Here is a 22,350-nt window from a genome sequence, read left to right as displayed (position 1 = left end):
ACTATTTGGCTATAAAAAAAGAAATCCTGCCATTTGTGACAACATGGATAAACCATGAAGGCATGCTAAGTGAAATAAGACGGACAGAGACTATATGATCTCATATGTAGAATGCAAAAAAGCTTGAACTCAAAGAAACAATGCTTGTTGCCAGCAACTACAGGGTGAGGGAAATGGGGAGATGTCGGCCAAAGGTATAAACTTCCAGTTAAAAAATGAATAAGTTCTGGGAACCTAATTAATGGTATGGTGATTATAGTCAAGAATACTGTATTATATATTTGAAAGTTGATTGAATAAGTGTTAAAGATTTTCACTGCAAAAAAAATACATGCTATTTGTGTGACATGATGGAGGTCTAGCTAATGCTATTGTGATAATCATTGTGCAATATGTAAATGTATCAAATCAACACACTGTTACACCTTAAACTGTCATGATATAATATGTCAACTATATTTCATTAAAGCTGAGGGGGAACAACAGAATAAGTATATGACATTATTGATAGAAAAATGAACAGCTCAAAGTAACTGGAAAAGAGTGTTTTGAGTGGATATACTAAGGTAAAAACACAAACAACTGGATATACATATTGTATTCTAGTAAATATGTTCCTCATAAAGGTATTGATTAGCAATTATTTTTAAAAATTCATTGAAGTACAAAGTGCATACCATAAAATTCACCCATCTTAATTGTATGAGTCAAGGCCGACTTGATTTAAAGTAATATAACCTTTAAAAAAAAAGGCGTTAAAATATTTCAGTACGAGTCCAAAAGTTTCTGCTTCGCAGTCAACATCTGTGTCTATGATGACCACAGTTTGCAACTTAACCTGCAGAAATGTGTTATGTTCTGACTGGCCAGGTATATCCTTACCACGCAAATGTGTTTTTAATATACACATGAAAGTAATGCTATTAAGATAAACTCTTCAGGGTGATTGAAATTTGCAGAAGAGTTTGTATTTTATGGAAAGAGACCTAGTTAAAGAATTATGAGACTTCAGTTTGTGAATCAATTTAGTCATTACCTGGAAATGTCAACCTTGGTCAAATCACTAAACATCTCTAAGCCTCAATACAATAAAGCTTATAAGATTGCTAATGGCTCCTCTCATTCTAAGGTATTGTTTCTGAAATTTAGATATTTCACTATAATTCTATTTTTATAGTAAAAAAAAAATATGCTAATTAGGAATACTGCATAACTCTCCCACATACACCCACACAAAGACACATACAAACACATATGTTAATATTTAATTTAAAAAGTTTTAAACTGTTCATTTTTATAGAGACAAATGCAGAACAACTGCTGGATGTTACTGGAAGACATTCGAAAAAGTGGGAAATCAAGACATATTCAAAGAGTCACCTTGGTAAGTACAAGAAGATTGCAATTCTATTTATGGTTTGTTATCTTCTCAGGAGTTTAAGTTTGGATCTTTAATGACTACAGTACCTGTATGCTATTATTACATGATAAACCATCTTCATAATTTCCCTCCTATAATTAATGTAACTCTAGCAAACATCAGCTGTGTATCATATAAGTTTTAGAACTCATTCATTTAAAAAGTGGTCTATGAAAATCCAGTGCTATACTGGATTGAAATACATTGAGCTTGGAATACATTGATGGAAACCTTTAAAATGCTGTCCTAATCACTTTTTTCAGGTTATATAGCATAGTTACTTTGTATTTAGAAAAGCAGAAATGCTAACTTTTGTATAGAATAAGAGGAATTTAGCAGATAGTTAATTCATTGGTTACTAATTTCCTCCATATGACTAAAATAACAGGCAAATTTCTAATATCTCAGGTGAAGTAGAGATCTTTAGTTGTATAGGTCATAATTTTCAATACTGGATATTGCCCTGGAATAACAGTGTTTAGCACACTTCCTCTTGATCTTTGGTGTGATGCCAAAGGAGAAAGAGAGCTTAATAGAGAAATAAGAGAAGGAGACAACCAAAGAGAGCCTCTTAAAATCAACTGTCATCCAAAGGTGATTGTGCATGTCCAAGTCTGTGCCCTCAGAGGAGCCACCTTAAAGCTTGGAAGGAGACTTCAATAAAATAGAAAATAGTCCAGTCTAATCACTCAATAACTAATCAGGCAAACAACAATAACAAGGTCCAAAAGGGAGAGGAGCTCAGTACCCAGATTTGCTACAATATATTGTCTGAACTGCCCGGTTTTTACCAAAAGAATATGAGACATGCAAAATTACAGTAAGCGTGGACTATACACAGGAAAAAAGCTGACCAGAATAACTCCTTGTGATTGTTCCAGTTGTAGGATAATATAAAAGAGTTAAATAATTTAAGAAACTCATGCTTAAAAAGAAAAGGAAGATGGATAACAATGTCTCATCAAAAGGCTCGGAGAATGGGGTGAAGGGTTAAAGAAGTACAAATTAGTAGTTGATAGATGGTCATGGGGATGGGGAGCATGGCATAGGGCATGCAGTCAGCATTAATGTATTGGCTAGGCGGAGAACCAGAAGAGAGAAAGGGAGGTCATTTTATAAACTATATAAATGTCTAACCAATGTACTGTATACTTGAAACTAATAAAATAAAATTTAAAAAATAAAATATAAACAAAGAGATAGACTATATATGTGTGTGTCTGTGTGCGTGTGTGTGTATATATATATATATAATGTTTATGAACAATCAAAGGGTAGCATTGAAAGTTTAATAACTGTAAGGAAATTTTCACTAGAGAGGTTCAAGATTGATTTGAATGGTCAGAAGTAAGAATCTCTACATTTAAAGTAATGAGACCCATACAAGTAGAACAGAGAGAAAAGGGGCAGAGAAAACATTAGAAAAAATAATGGCTGTAAATTTTCAAGCTTTTTGCCCATAAATGATTTTGCACATCAAAACCTGATGAAATCTAAGTAGAATAAATACAAATAAACCCGTAACCAGACCCATCATGGTAAAGGTTATAAAAGACAGATAAAATCTTGACTGCAGCAAAAGGGAAACAATTTATTATATAGAAGACAATTCTAGAAATATTAACAACTGACTTAGCATCACAAACTATAGAGGCCAGAAGGCAATGAGTGGGATGGCATATTCAAAATGCTGAAAGAAAACATGGCCACCAAGAATTATATCCAGCCAAAATTCTTTCAAAAGTAAAGGTGATATAAAGAGATTCCTAGATTTTAAAAAAGAGAGAACTTGTTGCTAGCAAATTCACCTTACAATAAATACTAAAGTCATTTATGCTGAAAGCAACTTACCTCAGGCAGTAATCTGAATTCTTCCACTAAAATAGCATGGGTTCAAGGAATTCTATAATTCCAAAAAATAATATTTCACACATTTAGTCTCTTTCTTCCGTTAACTGACTTTTAAAGGCAGTTGTATAAAACAATATACATATCATTGTTTTGTTGGGCCTATAAATATGGAACATTAATACATTCCACAGCTGCAGCACAAAGGAAATGTGTCACAGCTATAATAAATAATGCTGTTCTGAATAGTCACACGTTGGTATTTTTGAGGGCATATGTCTTCATGTCTCTTAGGTGTATACCTAGGAGTAGAGTTGCTGTGTTCTATGGTGAACTTAACATTTAACCATTTCTAAAAAATGCCAAACTTTTCCAAAGTGATTCTACCAGTTACATGCAAACCAGCAAAATATGAAGGTTTCTCTCTCTCCCCATCCTTACTCACATTTCACTATTGTCTATCCTTTTTGATTATAGACATTCTGTTGAATGTGAGATTGCATTTGATTGTAGTTTTAATTTACATTTCCATGTTGACAAATTGTGTTGAGCCTCTTTTCATGTGCATTTGTGTATTTCTTTGGAGAAATGTCTTTAATTTTTTTTTGCCTATTTGTAAAGTTGTGTTTTTTAATTTCTTAATTTTTAAGAGTTCTTTATATGTTCTGGACACAACTCATTTATCGAATACATTTGAAAATATTTTCTCCCAGTCTATGGTTTATTGTAACTTTACTAATGGCGATCAAAAGTTTTGAATTTTGAGAATGCTTAAATTATTAATATTTCTTTAATGGATCATTCTTTTAAATTAATATCTAAAAAATTATTGTTTAATTCAAGGTCTCAAGATTTTCTATTTTTTTTCTAAGGGTTTTTATAGTATAGCTATTGCATTTAGATATGTAATTTACTTTGATTTAATGTTGTGTATAATGAGAACTAAAGATTCAGGTTCATCTTTTTGCAAGTGTCTATCTCACTGTCCCATCATCATTTGTGAAAAGAGAATCCTATTTTCATTGAATTGCCCTGGCAACTAGTTTAAAATCAATAATCTATAATTACAAGGGCTTACACTGGAGTCTTAATTCTGTTCCTTAAATCTATTTGTATACCATTATGCCAGTTTATAGTTAATTTTATAATTAGGAAGTGAATGCTCTACAGTTTTATTCACCTTTTACAAATCATTTTAGCTATTCTATATCTTCTGCATTTCCATGTAAGTTTTAGTTTTATTAATTTCTGCAAAATAAAAGCCTCCTGTAAATTGATAGGGTTTTTATTGAATCTATATTTCAATTTGAAAAGAATTGTCATCTTAAAAATAGGAGTGTTCCAAGAGTTCCTGTTGAAGATGGTGACATAGGAGACTTCTGAACTTACCTCCTCCCACTAATGCATCAAGTCTACAGCTACATACAAAGCATTTCCCCATGAAAGAAATCTAGAAGCTATCTGAGTGACTCTTACACATCAAGTGAAGAAGAAAACCACATAGAATGAATAGGAGAGCCTGAGACACAATCTTGCCACAAACCTTACCCAGAGCTCAGTGACACACGGGGGCGGGGGGAGCTCACAACTCCCAGGTGCTCCTTGAGGACCTCACATCTGGCACCTCAATTTTTAAGACTTCCACCTGAGAGAGGGGCCTCTATCTCTGAATATCTATCTCTGAAAGCCAATGTTGCTTGGATCTACAAGACCCATGAGGAAATAGTAAACCAAGAAATAGTTCTTAACTGGCTCCTGTAGACTCACCTTTGCTACCCTCCAGGGCCCAGCATAGAGACAGCAGATCCAAACAAATCTTTCCATGAAAGAGGCCTTATTGCTTATTTTAAAAGCTGTGCTATGGGGCAGGCTTCTAATTTAATGCACATCTAGGGGCTGGCTGCAGTTCTCTCCAGAGACTGGGGAGGCCAGCACCACCTTCTTTGCACGCTCTCTCTGTACCACTCCAAGTTGCCAGGTTGCCAGTGTCTTTTAGAAAGGAGTTTGTGTCCCAGCTTTCCTGGCTGCTACCCAGGGGATGCACCCATTGATCCTTTGGTGGCTAGCAGGGCCTGTGTTTTTAAGTCCTACAGTACTGTAACAAACAACAAAAAAATAGTTCTTAGCCAGCTATTCCCCTAAGGCCCAGCACAGAGACATCAGACTGAAACCAACCTTTCAATGAAAGAAGTCTATTTTCGATCTTAAAAGGAGCAGCCTGAGGGTAAGGTACCTAATTTAACACACACCTAGGGACCAACTACAATCTTCTCTAGAGCCTGGGAAGGCCTGCGGAGATGTAATTATAGCATGGTGACTATAGTTTACAATACTGTAGTTATATATTTGAAAGTTGCTAAGAATGTAGGTCTTAAAAGTTCTCATAACAAGAAAAACAATTGTAACTATGTGTGGTAATGGATGTTAAGTAAATTTATTGTAGTCATCATTTAAAAAATATATACATATATCAAATCACTGAAACAAATACAATGTTATATGTCAATTATATTTCAATAAATAATAAAGTGAGAATGTTCTAATTCATGAACATTGAATATATTTATTTATTTAGATCATCTTTAATTTTCCTCAGCAATTTTTTTTGTAATTTTCAGTACAAACCTTGCTTCTCTGTTTAATTTTTGACTGTTTTATTCTCTGTGATCCTATTGCAAATAAAACTTTTTCTAATTTAGTTTTTGGATAATTCAGTTCTCATATATAGAAACAAAACTAAGTTTTGCTTTATGTACCTAGCAATACAGTTTTATGCAGTTGTCTTTTTAACCAGCTAATTATAGAAAAGAGAAAAAATGTATTTGGTCATTTATATTTATCTGTATAATTACCTATAAGGTGCTTTTTATATCTTTATGTAGATTTGAGTTATCAAATCTTTAGTATTCCCTTTAGCATTTCTTTTAAGGCACTTTTGCTAATATAATAATAAAATGTATTGCTTTTTTTAATCTAGGAATATCTTTGTTTTGTCTTTATTTTTTTTAATGGTAGTCATTCTGGGTATAAAATTCTTGGTTGTGAATTTTTGCTTACAGCACTTTGAATTTGTCATCCCACTGTCTCTGTTTTCCATTGTCTGTGATGAAAAGTCAGATGTTAATATTTTAAATAGCTTTATTGAGATATAATTCACATATCATACAATTTACTCATTAAAATGTATAATGTAATAGCTCTTAGTACATTCATAAAGTTGTGCTTCCATCATCACATTCAACTTTGGAATATTTATATTATGTGAAAAAAAAAACCTCTTCACACTCCTTAGTCATTATCCTCAAGTTTTATGTCTCTAGCTCTAGGCAACCACTAATCTAATTTCTATTTCTATAAAATTTGCCTATACTGGATGTTTCATAGAAATGAAAACTTATAATATGTGGCCTTTTGTGACTTGCCTCTTTTACTTAGTTCTGATCTACAAAACTATCCTTCTAAATATATAAATTTTGGTCTGAAATAAATTAATAATAAAGAAGTTAAAATTATTTCAATTTTTAAAAATTTTATTGTTCACAACTAACTCACTGTGTATGAAAAATAATTATAAATGTACTCCATCTTATATCTAACATATTTTCTAAATATTTCTAGGGGGAAATTCTGAGTCTGTTTCACCTAATAGAACACCTAAGGCTATGTCAAGCTTTAATAAAACCAGCTATTTTCCTTCACTGAATAAAGAAACTTCAGGTAATTTTAATATTCTTAGTATACAATATGATCTAAATTAACAAAGCTTTAATTATATGGAAATAATCAGATCGTACTAGCCTTAGGGATATAACCAGTTTAGCAAAACATAAGTAAAAGTAAATGACAAATTAAGCTCCTTTAACATATACACATCCTTAGTGGATGACTAATGTCCCTGGCATGGCTCTTCTTTCCTCACTACCACTAAATTGGAACTCTGTTTCTTTTCTCAACCTTCCATTTTTGCTCACTATGATAGATCCTCAGATGACTGAGATAAACTCATTCTGTAATCCTCTTCTTTACATATTTATATGTATCTCTTTTGTCCAATCCAAGACAAGGTCTGCAATAGAAAGACTTGAGACTAGATGGGAAGGAAGATAAACATTATGTTCATTTTTCCCTTTCTCTTCATTATATCTCTCCAGAATTCTAATCCATTAATATCTAAGAACTAATTTCCAGACTCTATTTCTGTATAATAAAAACAGGAGAATCAAATGAATGTTTGATTCATTGTTCCAGAGGTGTTATATAATCATTAATTACACTAGTACATTTTTTAACCAATATTGAGTTTAAACTTTTTTTTTTTGATATATATTTTTCTTCAGTCAATTATGCTCTCCAAAACCCCAAATAATTATGTATGCTATCAATACTTTTGCCAGGTTTTTTTCTAACTCTGCATCCTTTATCATCATATCTATTGGCTATTTTTTATAGTTCTTTGAATATATAATTCAGAGATAAGATAAATTTGACTGTTAACTGAAGTAAGACATATAAGGCAAACAAACCTAAAAATCTGAAGTTAATTATAATATGCCCTTTATGTTTGAATAAACTATCCCTTTCTTCCTACTAATTGCCAACAGTGAGATTAAAATCTTTCAGAATATTTTAGACCTATGTAATAGATTTTAGATTCACCAGCTACTTTATATCACTTACAATACTGCTTTGCATTTATATAGCTCCTAGTTTTACCTATAATTTTTGTTTCCTTTTCTAAGTTAAAGCCTTCTCTTTGATGGAAATAGTAATTATATGCAGTAATGTTGCCTAAAGAAACAACAAAGAATAGGAGAATAAGTACTAACAAATAGTCTGAATAATCCACTAACTTTTTACTCCATGATAGAGAGCAATAATAATGTTCTTCTTTTGTAGATTGAATGAAAATGATGTTACATAAATGTTTCTATTTGCAATCGTAAGCTTTTTAATCTAAAACTAATGGCAGATAAACATCATTTTTGTAAACATTTATTCTGAGGAATGGAAAAGTTGAATGTTTCATTTCTCTGCAAGACACATATTGTGGAAATTGAACACATTAATGTACATTTTTTCCTACAAATTTTGAGAAAGTACCATTTAAATGCCCATATTCTGCTTTTTATTTTAGTGTATTTTTCTCTAAATGAGCATGTTGAAACTATTTTTATTATTGTATTGTTTTGTTTTTAACAGTGCTCGAAATATTTATTTTTACAATAACATTTCCAAGCATCTCTCTCTCCATCCTAGAACTGTATTTTTCACTGTGGGAACATATACTTATTTTTTAAGTAAATACATGCTCTTGCATATAGAGATAAGAACTTTATCTGATAACTTATCAATTTAATTGCTAAAGTTATTTTACTGTCCTACTGTAAAAAGAGCTTTTTCTCTGACATTTTTATATACTGCATTTATATTATTTCTTTTTCTTGATTTGCACTCTGATTATGATAATAAATATCAGATACCCAGCAAGGAAAAACCATAGAGAAAATATTTGTGTTAATAAAGCTGCTTTATCTAAATTATTGGGAAAAAATATAAGAAAGTATGTTTTAGAAGTGGATTAAGATTTATTTTTAAATTTTTAAAAGTTGATATCAAGTCATTTCTAGGATAATTTAATAATTCTATTCTCATTTTTAGGGAATCCAACAGATTTAATCTTAAAGAAAAGAAATGTTGAACTTAATAGTACTCTGCCTATTGTGCTCTCTAAAGGGAAAAAGCCTATAAATAAAGGTAAAAGAGTCACTGCAATATAAAGATGTATGAAATAAAACCTTATACTATGTTATCATTGTCTCTATTTGCCAGTCTCCTCAACCTATGGGCCCCCTCCCCAGATAACCAGTGTTATGGGACAGGTATATTTGTATGTGTGTGTGTATGCTAACTGCATTTCCTATGCCGTGCTCCCCATCCCCATGACCATCCATCAACTACAAATTTATACTTCTTTAACCCTTCGCCCCATTCTCCCAAATTGTCCACTATATTTATGAATCTGTTTTTGATTAGTTTGTTCTTTTAATTCCTTAGATTCTACATATAAGTGAAATCATATAGTGTTTATCTTTGTCTGACTTAAATACCTTCTAGGTCCATCAAAGCAATATCTTTTCCATCCCCTTCCTTTTAGTCTGTGTGTATCTTTTAATGTGAAATTAGTCTCTTATAGGCAACATTTAGGGGTCTTGTTTTCCTTTCCATTCATCCACTCTATCTTTTGGTTGGAGCACTTAACTCTTTTCCATGTGAGGTACTTATTGTTAAGAATTTAGTTGTTAGCATTCTTTATTCCTGTTTTTGATACATGTTTTTTCTTCTTAAAGAAGTCGCTCCAACATTTCCTGTAATATTGGTTCGGTGGTAATAAATTTCTTTAGCTTATTTTTGTCTGGGAAACTCTTTATCTGTCCTTCAACTCTAAATGATAGCTTTGCTGGATAAATTATTCTTGGTTGTAGATCCTGGGTCTTCATTCTGTCGAATATTTTGTGCCAAGCCCTTCTGTCCTGCATAGTTTCTTTTGAGAAATCAGCTGCCAGTCTTATGGGTGTTCTCTTATAAGTAACTATCTGTTTATCTCTTGCTGCTTTTAATATTCTTTCTTTGTATTTAAACTTTGGGATTTTAATTATGATGTGTCTTGGTGTGGGCCTCTTTGGATCCCTAATTTTTGAAATTCTCTGAGCTTCCTGAGGTTTTATGTTCATTTCCTTCACCAGGTTAGGAAAGTTTACAACATCTTGATTTTCTTTAGTTATGCCGCTATGACAGATATTTGGACCCTTAATAGTGTCCCATATCCTCCTTAAATTATTTTTATAGTCTTGGCATCTTATCTCTTGCTGTTCTGATTGTGTGCCCTTGGCTTTCCTGTCCTCTAAATAATGCATTTGATCCTCTTCTTTATTCACTTTGTTTATTCCATTTAATATACTTCTTATCTCAGAAAATGTGTTCATTTAGACTGGTTCCCTTTTATAATTTCCAGTTCCATTTTTATGTTTTTTATCTTTGTTGAAGTTCTCGCTGAATTTATCTACACTTTCCAAAAGTTCATTGAGCATCTTTATCACCAACATTTTGAACTCTGCATCTGTTAGATTACTTGACTCCATTATTTCTGGATCTCTGTTCTGTTCTCTCTTATGGTTTCTGCTTCTTTGTCTTCCCATTTTGGCTGCCTTTTCGTATCTGTTTCTATGTACTAAACAAAGCTCCTGAGTCTCCCCATCTTATTAGTGTGGATTGGTGAAGCAGGTGTCCAGTGCCACAATCCTGAAAGGGATTCAGCTGCAGGCCAAACTTTGCCCAAGCCTCTATCCCTTCAAAGCCACCTGTTAAGATTCAGCAAGGAATCCACAGATGCTGTGCTTATAGTTGCCTCAAAAGGCCACACCAGAAACTGAGGCCAGCTCCCTCCAGTGTGAATATAGGCGCTGCTCAATAGGGAGCACCTGACTTGCTGACGGTATGGCTTGGGTGGGACCACAAATTGGGGAGGTAGAGTTTCAGAGAATCCTCTGGGCTGAGCGACCTCTGTTATCCAGTTTGATGACGTCATGACTATGGTGTCGCTGTGTCCATGCGGGGGAGGGCTCAACAGGGAAAAATGGATACCGTAGGCACTTCTGCACAAAGTGAGTCTCACCTCACTCCAACAATGTTTCCCTGTAAGTCCCTGATGCCCCCTGCGCACAGCCAAACCAGCACTGGTGCTCTGAGTAAGCATGTCTGTCTCTGCAAAAATCCGCTTGTGGATGTGGCCCCTTTAAGAGGCTTCTGCAGCTGTCACTCCCGTAGCGCCTTCTCACTCAGCTGTTGGAGATCAGGGAGCCCCGCATCCTTGCCCCATCCTACCTTCTGCCGTTGCAGAGTGATTTCTTGGATTTCTCCCTAGTTGTATGGCTTGTTTGTCAAGATCCCAGGCGATTTTTCCTTGCTGCTGCTCCTTGTTTCTGTTACAATTTTGATTTAGTCACCAGAGAGATGAACAGAGCCTCTATCATCTACACCATTTTTTCCCCTTGCTACATAATATTTTATAATGTGGATGTGCTATAACTAATCAACCATTTCTCTGTTGAATGATATTTACATTTTTTATCAAATTGTTTTTTACTACTACAACTAATGGTGCAGTAAATATCACTGTGCACATATGTTTATATTGTGGTGATTGTATTTCTAAAATAGAACATGCTGTGTTCGCTGTATTAAAGTGTATGTATGTTTTTATTTTAATAAGTATTGACAAATTACTTTCCAAATGACCTAGTTAACAATTCGTGAAGAGCTTGTTTCCCAACATCTTAGCCAGAACTAGACATTTTATACATTGGCAAACAAATTAAGTTAGCAATACTACACAGAATTATCTACAGATTCACTGCAGTTCCCATCAAAATCCCAATGACTTTTTCTGAAGAAATATAAAAATCCATCCTAAAATTCATATGAAATCTTAAAGACCTCTGAATAGTCAAAATCATTATATAATGACTTTGTCTCTCTTGACCATTTTTAGCTTAAAATCTGTTTTGTCTTGTATAAGTATAGCTACACTTGCTCTCTTTTGTTTTTTATTTGCATTAATGTCTTTTTCTAACCCTTCACCTTTATCCTATGAGTGTCCTGAAAGCTTAAGTGAGTTTCTTATAGGCAGTCTTGGATTTTTTGTTTTTATCCTTTCAACTATTCTTTGTCTTTTAATTGGTGAATTTAAACGATTTAGAGTTATTATTGATAGAAAAAGACTATCGCCATTTTGTTAATTGCTTTCTGAATACTTTATAGTACCTTTTCCCCTCTCGCTGTCTTTCTTTGTGCATTGATAGGTTTTTGTAGTGAAATGGTTTGATTATTTTCTCTTTATCATTTATGTATTTATTAGTTTTTTACTTTATAATTACCATAAGGTTTTTATAATACCATAAGGTTTTTATAGTTATAATAGCCTATTTTAAGCTGATAACAACTTAATTTCAATTCTATAATTGCCCCCTAATTTTGCTTTGTTGATGTCTCATTTTACACCTTTTTTTTGTAGCAGCATATTTGTTTTTTATTAAATTTATTTGGGGTGACTGGTTAATAAAATTATATAGATTTCAAGTGTATGATTCAATAATATGTCATATGTATATTGTATTGTGTGTTCACCACTCAAAATCAAATCTTCTCCCATCACCATATGTTTGACACTCTTTACCCTTATCTACCTCACCCTACCTCTTTCCCATTGGTGACTACTAAACTGTTGTCTGTTTCTATGAGTTTTTGTTTGTTTGTCTTGTTCATTTGTTGCTTTCAGTTTTATATCCCACATATGAGTGAAATCAACTTTTTGTTCTCAATTTTTTGTCTGACATTTCATTTAGCATGATAATCTCAAGATTAATCCATGTTGTCGCAAATGGCAGTATTCATCTTTTCTTATGGCTGAGTAATATTCCATTTTATGAATGTACCACATCTTCTTTAACCAATCATCTATCAAAGGGCATTTTGGTTGTTTTCGTGTTTTCGCCACCATAAATAATATTGCAGTGAACATCGGAGTGTCTATATCTCTATAGATAACTGTTTTCAAATCCTCGGGTAGATACTCAGAAGAGGGATCGCTGGGTCATTCTATTCTTAATTCTATTCTTAATTTTTTCGAGGAACCTCCATACTGTTTTCCATAGTGGCTATACCAATTTACTTTCCTACCAGCAGTGTATGAGGGTTCCTTTTCCCCCACAACTTCTCCAATACTTATTGTCACTTGTCTTGTTGATGATAGTCATTTTAGCAGGTGTGAGGCAGTATCTCATTGTGATTTTGATCTGCATTTCCCTAAAACCTAGTGAAGTTAAGCATCTTTTCATATGTCTGTTGGCCATTTGTATGTCTTCCTGGGAGAAGTGTCTGTTCAGGCCTTCTGCCTATTTGTTAATTGGATCGTTCATTTTTTATCGTTGAGTTGTAGAATCTCTTTATATATTTTAGATATTTGCCCCTTATCAAAGGCATTGTTTGCAAATATCTTTTCCCGTTCAATTGGTTGCCTGTTTTTTCGGTTGTTGTTGATGATTTCTTTTGCTGTACAGAAGCTTTTATTGATATAGTTTTATTCATTTATTTTTGCTTTTACGTCCTTTGCTGTTGAGGTCAAATTCATAAAATCTCCTCTAAATCCAAAGTTTATTAATTTAGTGCCTGTGTTTTCTTCTATGTAATTTATTGTTTCAGATCTTATATTTAGGTCTTCGATCCATTCTGAGTTAATTTTGGTATATAGTGATAGACAACAGTCTAGTTTCATTCTTTTGCATGTGGTTTTCCAGTTTTCCCAGAACCATTTATTGAAGAGGTTCTCCTTTCTCCATTGTATGTTTTGGCTCCTTTGTCAAAAATTGTTTGCTCATAATATATGGAGATTTATTTCTGGACTCTCAATTCTGTTCCATTGGTCTGTGTGTCTGTTTTTCTGCCAATACCATGCTGTTTTTACTAGCGATGCTTTGTAGTATAATTTGAAGTCAGGTAAAGTCTAACCTTATTTCCCCCCTACCCCTCAGGATTGCTTTGGCTACTCGAGGTCCTTTGTGATTCCACACAAATCTGATGATATTTTGTTCTATTTCTTTAAAAAATGCTGTTAGGATTTTGATGGGGATTGCATTATATCTATATATTGCTTTGGGTATGGAATATGGAATTGGAAGTCCTAGCTAGAGCATTCAGGCAAGATAAATAAATAAAAGGCAGCCAAATTGGGAATGAAGAAGTCAATTGTCACTTTTTGCAGATGACATGATTCTCTATATAGAAAATTCAATTTATACCTTTTACATTATGTTCTCATTAACAAAATATTGTATCAATAATTATTTTAAAAATTTTTGCCTTTAAATCTATATGCTAGAGTTCAATGTGATTTGCACATCACCACTGCAGTATTTTGAATTTTACTATATATTTATTTTTACCAGTAGATTGTATACTTTTGTTTTTTCCTGTTGCTAATTAGCATCCTTTTGTCTCAGCTTGAGGAACTCCCTTTAGCATTTCTTGTAAGGCAGTTCTACTGGTGATAAATTCTCTCACTTGAAGGTGGCTGTGTGATCACTGGTTGGCTGGGGTGCAGCATCTCTGGTTCTCAGGAGGACACAGCAAAATATATTCATTATATAGCTCCATCAGCTGAGGTCAATGTTGGGGAACACTGTGGGAGTCTCCTGTTACCAGTACTGCAAAGGTTCTGTAGGTGTCAGTGGCAATGAGGGAAATTAGAGTCCTTGGAGGTGAAGGCTGCTGTGGCCCTCTTGTTCTCCTTTTTTACTTTGTGGGAGGAAGTTCTAATTGAGCAAATCTCTTTTGGTGCCAGGTCTGGTGCGCTGGCACTCAGATCATCAGCAGAGACATTCCTGGCATCAGGTGCACATGGAACTACCACAGTACTTTGATCCTGGGGCACAGGTATACTTGCCATGGCAGTAGCACTAGTGTCTGAGGAGCAGGCATGTGCAGATTTCCTGTGGAACTGAGGTCTAGGGCTCTGGGATTCGCTGCAGTGAGTGGGGGAGGGAGATAAGGGGGACACAGCAGTGACATGGGTGCTGAGATGACAGGGTGCAGTGGTATCTAGGGCTCAGGGAGTAAGGTTCAGTAGCATCATGGCCTGGGGACGGTGAGTCAAAGTCCCAACTCTGGCCATAGGGGTCAGTCACAGAACACAGCAGTATGTCCACATGATGGCCTATTAAAGCCAAGTGTCATGACACAGAAGGTGGAGTTCAGAGCAGCAGCAATTATTCTGGTAATGGTGCATCAGAGCCACAACCTAGGACCTGGGGCAGGACTCAGAGCAGTGGCAGCTTCTCTGGTCCCATAGATGATGAGGCACTATGGCTTTCAATCTCAGAAAATTGGGGCATAGCTGCTATGGGGGTTCCTGGGGGCAAGTCTCATCATAGCCACAGCCACAGCCCTGGGGAATAGATGGGGAGTGGAGGGGGCTTGTTGGAAGGAGGACTTTCAGTGGCTCATCGACTGGAATTAACATTGGTGGATATTGTGGGAGTCTTCAGTAGCAAAGCCCACAAGTGTCCATGACAGTGAAGGATGCTAGGATGCTCCAGCTCTCTTTTTCCCCCTGGGTGAAATCTCTCCAAGGGCATCTCTCTTGACTACCCTGGGCTGGAGGATGTGATGACACAGGCAAAATGCTTCCCACCCTTTTTAATGCAGCCATCCTTGGTTTTTGAGCTCCTCAAGATTTCTACTGCTTTTTCTTTGTAGGACAGAGCTTTTCTAGAGCTATTTTCATTGGTTTGTATTTGTTTGTTTGTTGTTTTTGTTGTTTTTATAGGAGAGACATCACTGGGATTTCCTAGCCCTCCATCTTGATGATGTTGCCTCTATTATTATTTATTCAAAGAAGTCATGCATCTTTTCTGCTCCTTCATTTTTTAAAGCAAACAAAAAAAATGTAACTTCAAAATCTTTTCATATCAGCACATCAACCTAATCTTTTTAAGTCCTTTATATTCAAGCATACTGCAGTTTAAATTTAATTAGGTCTCTGTTAATTAGGCATCTTGATTTTTTTACAGTTTTCTCTCTATAACAAACAATATTACAACAAAGACCATTGAAATCAATAGGTATTTTATAATCCAGTCTTGGTTTCCATCTTCTACACAAAAGAAAATATCCATATTTCCTCCCTGACACTAATTTCTTTTGACCTCTTTCTTTTGCAGTTCAGAAATTCGCCTCTCATTTAAAACTGACGACTTTTTTTTTTGAAGAAACACAGATATATTAAGCATATACATTTTATGTATTCCCCCCAAAAAATATTCCAGTGAACTTGAACTTCTGATTTCTTTGTCAATGCTTCTCAAAGTGTGATCTCTGGACTAGCAGTTTGGCATTACCTAGAAAGTTATTAGAAATATAAATTCTTGGACCCTACCCCAGACCTATTGTGGGGTTTGAGACCAGTAGTCTGTTCTAATAAGTCCTTTGGGTGATTCTGATGCAAGCTAAAATTGGAGAACCATTGTACTACATTTATACTGCTGTAAGTAAAGGATGTCCCTGTATCATTTCTGTAGAAACATAGTGAGATTTATGTACTGCTTTTCCATTTTCATATTTACTATTATTCATATACAATATTCTATTTTCCATGATGTTACATATAATAAAAATTATATCAACTATAACGAAATTAAAACTATTTTTTTAAATCACATAACTTTTCTTTAAAGGGCCACATACCATGGCTCAAAAATCTCTACTCCGCACATACTTCTAAGAATAAATGAATTCTGGGCAAGCTAAGCAACATGTACAAATTCATGGAAACAGCAATGAAAATTGCAAGTATGGAGGCCTTATGAAAAATAACAATGACTTGAGTGGATGATGCTTATTGAATAATATAGGAAATACCCTGAATAAACAGGGTTGGCTCAGATCATGGAAGTCTTAATATGCAGCAGGTGAGTTTGAATGTTTAAATTGCTTTCCCTTTTTTCTTTAAAAAAATTTACAGTTATCTTTTAAATCACAAGTGATGAAAATATACACCCTATTCAAAATGTTAATGTTTAACATTGCCCAACCAATTTCAGAAAGTAAGTAAACATAATGCCTCAAGACAATAACCTGATTGATATGTGTTAAATCATATTCTATAAAATTTGATATGGCACAAATACAAGTGCTAAGAGTTTTAAAGAGATGATTCTTGTCAATCAATGTTAATAACATTAAAATATTGTTTTTAACCACATTTTCACTGTGCCCTGGAAAGCATAAATATTATTGGATGAGATTGTCTTAAAAATAATCTGGATTATTATTGACATTGGTATTTAAGTTTGTATAATATCCTTTTGTATCTCGAATGTTTGTATATTTCTCTAGCAAGGATTAGAACAATGAACAATAATATTAATCAAGTATTTTGGAGATCTATTTTGTATAAAAAATTAATTTAAAAATTTGGGTTTTTACAGAAACAATGTAAAGTGAAATAAAATTAATGAGATAATGGCAATACTCTATAAACTCTCATTGTAAAAACACAATTTATATTTTACGTAGTAGTAAAAATGTACAAATTATAAATAAGAATAAATCATGAATTAAGCATAATTATCAGTCAAGAGAAAATAAATGGAGTAATTCTTTACTAATGTGTGAATGTGTAATACAAATATAAAATGTATAAATAATTTTTGTGAGTGTTTTAGAGAGAATATATGCAGAAATAAAGAGAAGAATCGTTATCACAAATTGCCAATAATTAGGATATGAGCAAGGAAAATTTTATGCTTCTCTCTAGAATTATTTTCCCAACATAAATTGTAGCTTAACATAGCAGCCTTCCCCCATAAATAGCGATTTCCAGAATTATCTAAACTTGATCCAACCTAGCTTCTCAGTTTGCTCCCATGAACTACCGAGATGTGTTCTTTTAGTTAAATGAGCTAATAGATGCACTAAACAGTGCTTCCCAAATTTGTTTACAAAATGGAATTCATCTGGAGTGCTTTTAAAAAAAACACTAATTCTCTGCCTCCAAACCCAGATCAATAAAATCAAATTCCCTGTACATGAGTCAGATGTGCAGCCAGAGTTGAGAACCATGGTGCTTACTATTTGATTATCAACTAATTTCCAACCCATATACAAATGTTTGCTGCTAGTTTTTTTTAAATCTAGATGTTGTAATACTGGCAGAGAGGGCCCAATGAACATATTCAATCTATACTGGCTTCATTTAAATGTTCCTTCTCCAGGCCACCTCTTTTATGGCAGTTATGACTTCTCCACAACACTCCCAAATAAAATGTCCTATGGCAATAGAGATTCTATATCTGTGCTCTGCAGTGTGGGAGCTATGAGTCATATGTGGCTATCGAACTCTTGAAATGTGGCTAGTGTGACTGAAAATCTAGATGTTTAATTTTATTTAATTTTAGTTAGTTTAAATCTAAATCACCATATGTGGTTTGTAGCTCCCATATTGGATAGCACAGCCCAAGAATTACCAATGACTCAACAGCCAAACAGGACCTGGGAAGACAGTGAGCTGTTCAGAGGGATATATGGAAAAGCTTTTTACTGATTAATGACTAACACAATAAAAATGGATGGAGAAGTAGAAGCAGAAATAGTATTTCAACAGAACTGTTGAATAAGACTTAATGCTTCTTAAGATAGCAGAATGATTCTTACTATTATGCAGGCGATGTCAGTTTCAACCAAGAACTCTTACTAGCTCAAATTATGGCAGAATTAGGGCAAAAGTGACTACGATTAACAGCTTTTGGAAGGCTTTAGCTATCATCAAAGATAAGGCAAGTCCCTTCCCTTCTTGAAGAGGTCAGATAATGAGATAGGGCATAAATATGAGAATAAATGACTAATGAACCCCAGAAATTCAAAGATTCATTTGCTTCTAGTGTGAGTCACTCAAAAGCTAAAAACTTGCTGGAAATCATAGGAATGCTTTAAGTAAACTGAAAAAGGCTCAGAGAGTATTTCTCTCATTGTTTGAATATATTTTTATCATGGTTGTTCTAAAGATAGTGCTGCTGAAGACAGATACAGATTACTTAAACCAAAGGTTTATGTGAGGTCTGCTTTAATATATAAATTAGAATATCATCTTCATAAACAAGCTCTATATAGATGGTAGTGAAAGAATAAATTTTTGTTTGTAAAAATTATGGTATCATTCATGCTACTGAGGCTTATTAAATTGTCAAGAGTGCTCGTAACATTTCAACTTTCTATTTGTCACTATTTCTAATTGAGATCAAATTGATGGTGTCCTAAACATCCAGTTTTAAAATGTCTCGTAGAGCTGGCCCATAAGATTAGAGATCAACAGGAGCAGATCTAAATATAACCATTTGATACCTTAGTACTTTGTGAGAGGCAAAAATCCTTATTTTTCTTCTTCAAGAAGAACATGAAATTACTTGGAGACGGGGGTTAAAGGAACTTTAATTTCTCTCTTTACATGTTGGTGATTAACTTTTTGTATAGGGGCCATGATTTTAGGTGCAGAGTGAGACAAAGTATATTCATTTGAAGGTTCCTAGGTACCCATTGATTACACAGTTACATTCATGATTCAGGGGCAATATGCAATTGTTTTTTGATTCAGGAAACAATTCTTAGTATGTTATGCTCTTACCTAGATTAATGAGCACTGGGATGGTAAATAAAATGGAATTTTTAACAGGACATGGGCAGTATTTGTTATTATTTATAGAATATCAATTTTCAACAGAAATGGCTGAGTATTGGGGCAAGGAATAAGGGGTGTTGGTCACTAGAATACAGGGCACTGATAACTTCTAATTGAGTGAAATACTGGTCCATGCAGCTGCCTGACACTTTGAAGTCTTATCATTGCTTTAATCTAGTGGCAGGAACACATCACTCAGTTTCCCTGAGACATACACTGCTGAATCCACAGACTGGGAAGAGTAAAAACACTGTAATTGTTCTCTCTCACACATCTTTTCTACCTTTCTATTTCCTTCTTGAACAGCCAGTCAAGTGCCTGAGTTGCAGATGAAAAGCTTATAGGCTGGGTGCCCATAGTCAATATGCCCCACTACCTTAAAATATGAATATAATTCCTAAACTAGGAATACAGAATCCCCAGACTCTTCAGTGTGGGCAGAGTTCATGATAGTAGAAATTATGTGTGGACAGGCTAGCACATGTGAATGTATTCTCATGGTTAAGTCTATTAGTTCAGAGCATACGTTGATCATTTGAAGATCAAGCACACAAGTTCACCTCAAAGATATATATCATATAAGTGGCAGATTAAAAAATGAGAACCTATACAATTAGACTCTAAAGTACAGGATTTTAACTCTAATATATATCACACCACAATACCAAAGTCCATAAGAGCCTGTCTCACGATGTTGTTAAAAACATTATTGACGTTTGTTCAAAATGGCAATGAAGGCTTTATTCAAGACTATTGTAATAGAGAAGAGAGACTGAATTCAACTCTAAACACGGGGCGGAAACTGGGGATTTATAGCCAATGAGTAGAATGAGGATGTAAAATTGCTAAAAGGAGGCAGAGGGTGAAGGGGACTGCTATTAAATTAGCCTAATGGTGTTCTTGCTAAAGGCAGGACAAAGAAAGGGCCAAGTATGAGGCCTAAATGAAAAGAGGACTTTAGAAAGCCCAACTAAAGTTTGTTTAAGGAGGGAGTCTTTGTCAATGTCCAGCTACAATAAACATTTTAGCATTTAGCACTTAGAGAAAAGGGTCATTGATTTTGAAAACTAGAAGCTCTAGATAATATTTTTTAAAATGACATGAAAATAATGTAAAATATACTGTAATAATAAGAAATGAACAAAATCGAAAGTTTCAGAAATGCTTGTGTGTATTATGTATTAGAGGTTGAATTAAAGTTACAATTACTTGTTTATTTTCAGAACTCTTCTTTACTATCTGGAACAAATTTGAAACTCTAAGATCAAAGCCTCTTTGTTGCTGGTGTTAAGAAAGGAGCTCTATGTTGTAATTACAGCTTGCTTCTAGTCACTAATGTCCCTGTAATGCCTTCTGTTGTGGTGTAAAATCAATTAAATAAAATTTGTGCTCAGCATGTTTTGATAGCGTCGTGATTAGTTAAGTATCATATTATTTGCAAATTTACTCTGTATGACACTATATAGAGAAAAAACACATACATACATTTCTTACATACATACATACATTTCTGAATGTAAAGAAATTACATTCGGAAAGAAAAATATCTTGCTTTAGTTTTCTTTTTTCATATTAAAACTTGAAATTTGTTGAAGAGATCAGAACAAAGTCTTTCTTATTTATATGTTATTAAACCTAGTAAGACTATAAATTATACTACTAGCTCAACTGTAAAAGACATTATTTATAGACTCAAAGAACTTATTCTATGTGAGAATGTTACTAGTAAATACCAAGTTTCATACTAGTGTTAAAAGAGAATTAAAAAGAATGAGGAAAAAACTTGTAAATATTGAATGAGTTAGTAGTCCACTATCTATATGTTGTCTTGTTTTCTCTTTGACACTAAGATTGTTAGATTATCATTATTACTATAATCTAATCATGGGCCTCTTTTTATATAAAGATTTTTAAATGTATTTTAAAAATATTTTATCAACTTCTAATATTTATAAATATTATTAAGTAATATTTTAGTTCCTTATTACTTGAAATCTCAAATGAAATAAAATTAAATGAAATAATGCTATTATGTATTAAAATAGATTTTCCCCAGAATCCAAAATTATTGTACTATTTCAAAATGTGCTTAAAATAAGATTCTGCTTTCGTGAAAAAAAAAAATATTAAAAGGTATTTAAATCTCTACATTTAAGAATTTAATCTTTCACATTTAGTTCAGCATACATGAGCTCAGCATATAGTATACAGTCATTGTGGATCCCAGAGATAGGTTCAAGGCAGCTTCTTTGACACATCCTTGGTGTCTCTCAGTGATACACAGACATTTTAAATCCAAATACATATACACTCCATCAGCAAAGTAATTTGTTTTTAAAAATGTTAGACCTAGGTGAACGATAATATTTTATCCCACATTGTCTATCTTCGTTCTATAGAATATATTTATTTACACAACCCTAGAGTTCAGAGCATGAGTTGCAACAAATCATATACAACTTATAATTTTACACCATGTAGAATTCCTGTTACTTGTTATTCAAAAGATGATCATTAGGCATGTACTTAAGTACATCTCATTCCAGTGATCTCACTGTCTCAATTGTATGAAGTCTTACTATCAGAAATGGTTCTTATTATTGAGTCAAATTCTACCTTCATATAAGTTATTCCTATTGGTGAAGCTAGGATGAAAGTGGAAAAAATATTTTAAAAGATATTAAATGAGGTAATAAAAGTAGAGATCTGGGTCAATGCCTGGCACCAAAAATGCTATTTAATGATTATTATCAGAACCTCTGAAAGTGCTTTATAAGAATTGTCTCCATGGGTGTGA

The sequence above is a fragment of the Pteropus alecto genome, unplaced genomic scaffold (assembly GCF_000325575.1).
Source record: "Pteropus alecto unplaced genomic scaffold, ASM32557v1 scaffold300, whole genome shotgun sequence".
Lineage (NCBI taxonomy): Eukaryota > Metazoa > Chordata > Mammalia > Chiroptera > Pteropodidae > Pteropus > Pteropus alecto.
Note: the sequence above shows the minus strand (reverse complement) of the source record.